Source organism: Camellia sinensis, chromosome 10 (genome assembly GCF_055761805.1).
Source record: "Camellia sinensis isolate YWXY chromosome 10, ASM5576180v1, whole genome shotgun sequence".
In the NCBI taxonomy this organism is placed as follows: domain Eukaryota; kingdom Viridiplantae; phylum Streptophyta; class Magnoliopsida; order Ericales; family Theaceae; genus Camellia; species Camellia sinensis.
Genome location: NC_138970.1, coordinates 18,458,127 through 18,465,673, shown reverse-complemented (window position 1 = coordinate 18,465,673; position 7,547 = coordinate 18,458,127). Strand labels below are relative to the sequence as shown.

At 34.2% G+C, this 7,547-nt stretch overlaps 1 long non-coding RNA gene across 1 annotated transcript; it reads left to right on the top strand.

Moving 5' to 3' along the window:
• Window positions 1-915: 915 nt before the first annotated feature.
• On the top strand, window positions 916-1,569 carry LOC145801572 (uncharacterized). Its single transcript, XR_014343186.1, has 2 exons — window positions 916-1,369; window positions 1,467-1,569. It is a non-coding gene; the product is annotated as an uncharacterized LOC145801572 (long non-coding RNA).
• Window positions 1,570-7,547: the final 5,978 nt, after the last annotated feature.

Sequence of the window (7,547 nt, the reverse complement as noted above, 5' to 3'; positions counted from 1 at the left end):
ATTGTCATAGAGGCCAGAAAAATGTACAAAAAAGGGGGATGACCACAATCTCAAGATCAGCAGCTCAAACCTCAAACCCATGCTTATCAGACGAACCAAACTGAACCTCCAATTCACGTCGTTCTCAGAAATTCCATTTACAGACCAAAGCCGCAATTACTTAAATTAAGTAACAAAGAATCAGCTCAAACTAAATTCTAAAACAATCATATTTTTAAGTCCTACAAATTTCAAGCAACCAACCACACATTCAGAACAAACTAAATTCTGAGTAAATTTAAGAGTCTTCAGCATTGCACTTTTTATATTTTTAACTCACTAATACCTAAGGGCCCCATGGTCGATAATCTCCCAGAAGGGCACTCAAATGGCTGGCCCCTGCCTCCACAGTTTACATCACTCTTTTAAGTCACCCTTAAACTATATTTTGTTCTAAAATATTAATGAATTCTTACTTTAGCCCTTAACTTTTTGCTCCCAATTAGGTTATTGTTCCCAATTTGGCCTAATCCCTAACGTCTGTCAAAATTCTGATAAAAAAATATCATATTGCAGCCAAGTGATGCTACCTGGAAAAGCAATCCATTTTATCAAACCCATTCCCAATGACAACTAGTGAAAATAGGGTTAAAACTACTTTTCGACACTCTGTCTTTTTTTACTACTTCCAGTGCAATTAAATGAGAGATAAGAGAAGCAAGTGTTCTATTATATATATTTAAACATGAGTGGAGCGAGTCTCTAACAGCAAGAAACAGATTCTGATAGATACATACAACAGATTACAGTAAAACCCAAGGAGCTGGAGAGTGCAGTGACAAAAAAAGAAGCACCTTCAGACAGCATCCCAACTCATTTAAACACTGCACTACTCAGACTTTGTGGTCCTGGGTTTGGCTTTCCTTGGTGGTGCAATTAGCATACTGCTTCACACGAGTTTGATTTGTTTCAAATATGAACGGCATTCCTTTTACCTGAAAGTGCCCCAATTGCAGTAACTAACACAGGATTCCACATATATTTTGTGTGGGATGATTATAACAATAAGTGAAAGAGTTAATTTGGAATAAGTAGTCTTGTAAGGGCATATGCATCCCTCATAACACCATAAAATTGATATATCGTGTGTTGGGGCATTGCTGCGCTAGTGACCTATTGCCTTAATTTTCTATGTATTTATAGTTGAGAAGAGGTGGCTATCACTATAATCTCTTGTAACTTTTTTGATTATAGTGAAAATCGCAGTATCTGTGAACGTAGCCCTAGCTTGGGGTAAATCACATAGATTTCATGTTCTTTGTGTGTGCGTGTGATTTATCTTTCTTGTGCGTTGTCCTTATGTGTTTCGTGTTTTACTGATCTTGATTAGGTATCACGGATAGATTTCATGTTCTTTGTGTGTGCATGTGATTTATCTTTCTTGTGCGTTGTCCTTATGTGTTTCGTGTTTTACCAATCTTGATTAGGTATCACGGATGCCTAACAGTAAGGACATAGCTAGGCCATAAAAAAAGCTTGGATTGGACGTCCCCCTATGGCATTCGAGTTGCCATTCTACCTCCCCAAGCTTATTTTGATCCTTATTTTGCCTTCTTGTTACATGACCATTTCTCTTTCACCCAGTTTTAATTATCTTGCGGCTGGGTCATTTCCCTTTCAAAAGTTAAAGCACTTTTTTAAGTGAACAATGAATGCAGGCATGGGAAAGATAATCAATAAGGTTTAACACCAAGACAACAGAGGACTGATGCTGATAATCTAGACATTCAGATTGTTTTTAATTTTAAGAAAAAAGAAATAATGTAATCACCAAAAACCAGGTAAGTCGAGCATTGAGAGGAGCAAGTCATCAAAAAGAGAAATCTATTTTGCACCTAGATTCGAGAAATTCAGCAAGTAGAGCAAATAAAATAAAAAATAAAATTGATTAGTCTAGTGTCCAAGGAAGGTAAAAACATACCTCAATCAAACAACTTGAAGTAAGGTTTATAACCTGTTTAGGTACTATTTCCTGGTTGTTTACGAAGATTGAACACTTGCCAAGGTTCTTCAGATAAGAAGATCCGCTTTGGTCCATCTTTATAATTGCCTAATAAATGCAATAAAAAATTATACTCACTTCAAGGTAGAGATCAATAGTATGCCCACCAGTTGGCTACCTAAATACTAAAAAGTACATAAAAATTATGTAATAAGCTATAACGAACAACTAAAGCTGCATCCTTGTTGAAACAAAAGATTGCATTAAAATAGTAAAGGCACTAGGAATTACATAAACTAAAATAGAAGGCAAGAATGAGAAAGTATGCAGATGCAGGGGCAACACAACATTGAAAAACTAGCCAAGTTTCAATGCAAATAATCCATTCAGGTAACATTTATCCACAACATCCATCCTGAAGAAGTTGCTCTCAAACATTTTGAATAGTAACATTATTAATAGAAAAATGTATCATAACTCATAATAGGTATAAAGTTAAACAACACTCAGTTTAGTCTCCATTAGCACGAGGAATTACTGGTTTTTACTTTTTGCATAATGTGTCGTATTTTAAAACTTGTTGATTGATAGTGTGTAGTATTGATAATAGTACATAATGTGCACGGGGAATTACTGGTTTTTACTTTTTGCATAATGTGCCATATTTTAAAACTTTTTGCATAATGTGCCTTCTTTTAAATGATTGGAACTGGTCTTCTTTTGCTTATGACTATTAAATTTTACTTAGTGACTAAAAATAAAAATATAAAGATCGATCTATAGAAATAGAATCATACGTACCACAACAATCATAGAGGTTCAATGTCTCCTCCTCACCAAGTGATTTTCAAATAATAAAAACAGGAAAATGGCACATATCCAGATGCGATGAAGAAGGAATGCACAATGCACAATATCATGATTGTAAAGCTAAAATTAAAATTAGAAACAAAATCATAAAATATGTGAATCACAACAGCGATCATCGTGTAAGTAAGAGTTACCATACTTGCTGCTTCCTTTCTCCTCTGGATCAAATCCTAACCTAAGATCATGGACACAGAGAAGAGAGATGGAGGTTAGAGAGAGAAAGAAAGAGAAGGAGAGAAACAAGGAACACGAAGAAGTGAGACATATGGTTGTGTGTATATATAGATAGAGAGAAAGAGAGACAGAGAGTTGGATTCATACATAGAAAGTAGCTTACCGATTATGAATCGATCGAAATCTTCATCAACAGCCGATCGAAATCTTCAAATCTTCATCAACAAATCGATCAAAATCTTCAAATCTTGAGAGTGAGATTCAAGCGAGATTCAAATTTAGTCGAGCGAGACAGATTTAGACAGTGAGTTTCAAGTGAGAGAGAGTCGAGCGAGAGTGAGATTTTGAGAGAGAGAGGTCTGTTTGGGAAATAAGAGTGAAAGGGAGATATAGGTCTGTTTTAGATGATTTTTTTTTTTTTTTAAGAACACGATTGTTTTAAGTGATTTTGTGATTTTTTTAATGTAAAAAGTGACTTTTTGCGACGGTTAAATAATCAGTCGCAAAAACATAGACGCAAAAAGTCATATTCCTAGTAGTGTTTAATGTACTTAAATGGATTGGAAAAGAAAAACATAAAAAGATACTACTATTTTTGTAAATTTTTGTTTTGCTTCTCAATTTTAATTTATGAGCCGGAAATTTTTACTAACCCAATCTAGTGTAAAATACAAACAAATTGGTGAGTTTAATTTGTAGATTTATGTTTGTTGGCCTTTGTTTAACTACACCGTTTGCTTCAACTGAAAATTTTTAACCCGAAAAAAGTAAAGCAAAGAGCTTAGTCAAGTAGAGCTGGGTTGATTGAGATTGACAGCAAACACTACTCTACGTGTTTACAAGCTTAATCCTGTTCTAGTCCCCAACTGTTACCATCTCATTTACCTAAAACTAGCACTAGAAGATGGTTTTCCTGTAATGAAAACTTTCTGGTCACCAAGATGGAAGCAATAGGAAGCGCCCCCCCCTCCCCGCGCGCGCGCGCGAATTACGGCCTACTTGCCAACCTTTTAGAATTGACTTCAGTTTTTCTACATCTGAAATGGCACTGACAATAGGATTAGCATTAATCTTAATTCTGGTACTTTTAAATTATTTATGTATCAAGAGTTCCAATGATTGAGTAAACATTTTATACTGCTCTGAATTATGATGTTATTAACATAATGTTGAAACAATAATTAAAAATTTCTTTCATAAAATTGCAATTTTTAAAATTCTAAAGATCTGTTAACATTTTGATCTTTAAAAGACACTTTCTATGATTGCAATTCGCATTGTCCAACAGCTACTGAAATATTAACTTTGCATAGAAACTAGAAGGGCAGTTTGGTTATAAACATAATTTCTTCCTCTTGCTGCTTGACATAAGAAAACTTTTGCGTTTGGTTTAAGTGTGGAATCATAATTTTCAAAACACTATTTAAAATTCATAATCAAACACACAACTCAAAATTACTCACAACTCAATTCAAAAATTAATTTCAAAACTTATAACCAAACACACAAATCAAAACTCAATTTAAAACTCTTTTCAAGACTCTACTTTAAAAAAAAAAAAACTTAAAAAATATTTTTTATTTTGTTTTTGAATTGAGTTTTGAGTTGTGACCATATTTGTTTGACGGATTAGGTTGAATGAGATTATTAGTGAGGGGATGGTTAGTGAAAAGATTGTTAATGTGTGAATTGTTAGTGAAGAGATTAGGTGAAAATGTGTTTGTTTTGATAATATAGTGTTGAAGATGGTTAGTGACGGGATTGTTAAATTATTTTTAAAAAAATCTTTAAAAAATAATTTATATTTAAAAAAAAATCTAAAACAAATATAATTGTTTTTCCCCCTCCAAATAATAGGTTGCAATTGCCAAAACCAAACCAAATCAAACCAAACCAAGCCTTACGTTCCATCAAATAGGATCGGCTACATAAATCTTTCTTCTCCACGTGACCCTATCAAACGCCATGTCTACACTTCCATCTACTGTTACAGCATCGCATCTCTTCACTACTGCCTCTGTTGGTCAACATTGAATATGACCAAACCATCTCAATCGATTCTCTCTCAACTTATCTTCTATCAGTGCTACTCCTACCCATTCCCGAATACACTCATTCATAATTCTGTCTTGTCTAGTCTTGCCATACATCCACCTTAGCATTCTTATCTCAGTCACACTCATCTTATCTACATATTGTTTTTTGGTTGCCCAACACTCCGTCCTATACAACATTGCTGGTCTAATGGTCGTTCTATAGAACTTGCCTTTAAATCTAGTAGGTATTCGTTTATCACACAGTACCCTAGACGCACTTCTCCACTTACACCATCCCACCTTAATCCTATGGACCACATCCGCATCAATCTCTCCGACTGTTGTAATAATCGATCCAAAAAAAAAAATTATAGTGTTCCGGTCAACCGGCCAGATGTCCGGGAGGATGTCAAGACGGATGACCAGGTAAACTCAATCCGCTCTTTTCAAAATTCAAAATTCAAAAACTACTTTCAAAACACTTTTCAAAATTCTCTTCAAAACTTATAACCAAACAAATTTTCTTTTTTCAAAACTCAACTCACAATTCTATGCTCAAATCACAACTCCACCTTTGGAATCATAATTCCAAAACTAAACCAAACGCGACCGTTTTATACCAGTGAGATGTTGAATAAGAGCAAATCAACTAAAATATTGGGACACAACCAAGGGATAGATGTATCATAGATGAAGATATTTGTTCTCCTATGAATGCTCTCTTGTTTTTTTGAAGAAAATATATATGTATATAAGATAAAACATATGAACATACATTTTGGGGAAAAATAGATTGCAAGGTGGCATTGCAGTTTTCATCTGAATGCAGTGTACTCTCATTGGGAAAGAAACTCTTGATGTTTGGTAGATTTTTGATGTGCAAGGTCTTCAGTTGAGGGAACTCAATCTCTTATCAATGCGCACAATAAAATTTTCTGGGGTTAAATAAATATGAAAACTCTTTATTGTCAATTTTATTGCAAGTAATTCTTCTTCGAAAATAATATATTTATGTTCATTTGGTTTAAATGTTCCAGAATTATATCCACAAATTAATTCTTCTTTTTGTAATTTTATGGGTATTGGATTTTTTCTTGGTTTAATCCCATGTTCTGATAAAGGTATCTCTTTATCATGCCATAAATTAATGGGTATAGCTTTAAGAACACATCCCCAACATGCTTCTGAGGCATCTGTTTCTAGAATTAATTTATCACTTGTTTTAGGAAGATAAACATCTGGTAAAGTTTTCACATTTTCTTTAATTTGTTCAATTAAAGCAACATCTTCTATTATCCATTCAAAAATAACATTTTTCCTTAATTTGGTTAACCAAGGAATTTCTAATTTTGAAAGATTTTTGATAAAATTTCGTCCATAATTTAAAATACCTAATAAACTCTGTAATTGTGTTATATTTTCAAGAGTATTAGGAAAATCTCGTACTTTTGACAAAATATGTTCTTGTAATTTTAAACCTTTCTGATCTAAATTATTCTCAAAAATTCAATTGATTCTTTTTTTAGTTCAATCTTTTTTGAAGACAAAATAATTCCATGTTTTTGGAATTTTTCACAAAGTAATTTTAAATGTTTCTTATGCTCCTCCTTGGTTTTAGAGAAGATAAGTATATCATCAATATAAACTACACAACAATCTTTAAAGTCTTTAAAAATTGTATCCATCCACCGTTGAAATACCTGTGGTGCAATATTTAATCCAAAAGGCATAACATTCTAGTGATAATGTCCTCTAGGTATACTGAAAGCTTTCAATTTTTTTGACTCTTCAGTCAATTGAATTTGCCAAAATCCACTTTTACAATCAAATTTACTAAAGATTTTTTATCCTTTTGTTAAGTTAATCAAAACATCTTTTCGTGAAATAAAATATCCATCAAATTCTAAATTTTCATTTAGCCGTTTATAGTTGACTACCATTCGGTATAGCGATCCCGGTTTTTCCTCCATTGTTTATTATATTCTGGACTTGGGTTCCGTTATGGTTATTGTTGTCTTTATCTTATCTTCGTCCTTAAATTCTTTGTATTTGAGTTTAGGGATGTGTTAGGCAAGTTTGAAACAGGTTGGATGTGATTTGAAATAAATAGTTGCTGCCCAGATTTTGGTTTTTTCGCTCGAGCGAGGCTTTTGTCACTCGAGCGAGCTTTGGGTTTTAGTTCCTTCGCTCAAGCCAGGGTTCCTTCGCTCGAGCGAGATTTGAGTGGTGTGTCTCCTGGCTCGAGCGAGCACTCTTGCGCTCGAGCGTGCGTCTGCGTCTCTTTTTGACCTGAAGGTTGTGTTTCTTCGCTCGAGCGAGCTTTCCTTCGCTCGAGCGAGCGAGAACTATGTTTTGAGTTTCTTCGCTCGAGCGAACACTTTTGCACTCGAGCGTGCTTCTAGGTTGCAGACCTGAAGCTTCGCATTGTTCGCTCGAGTGAGGTGTTTGTTGTGTCTAGTCGCTCGAGCAACCACTTCTTCACTCGA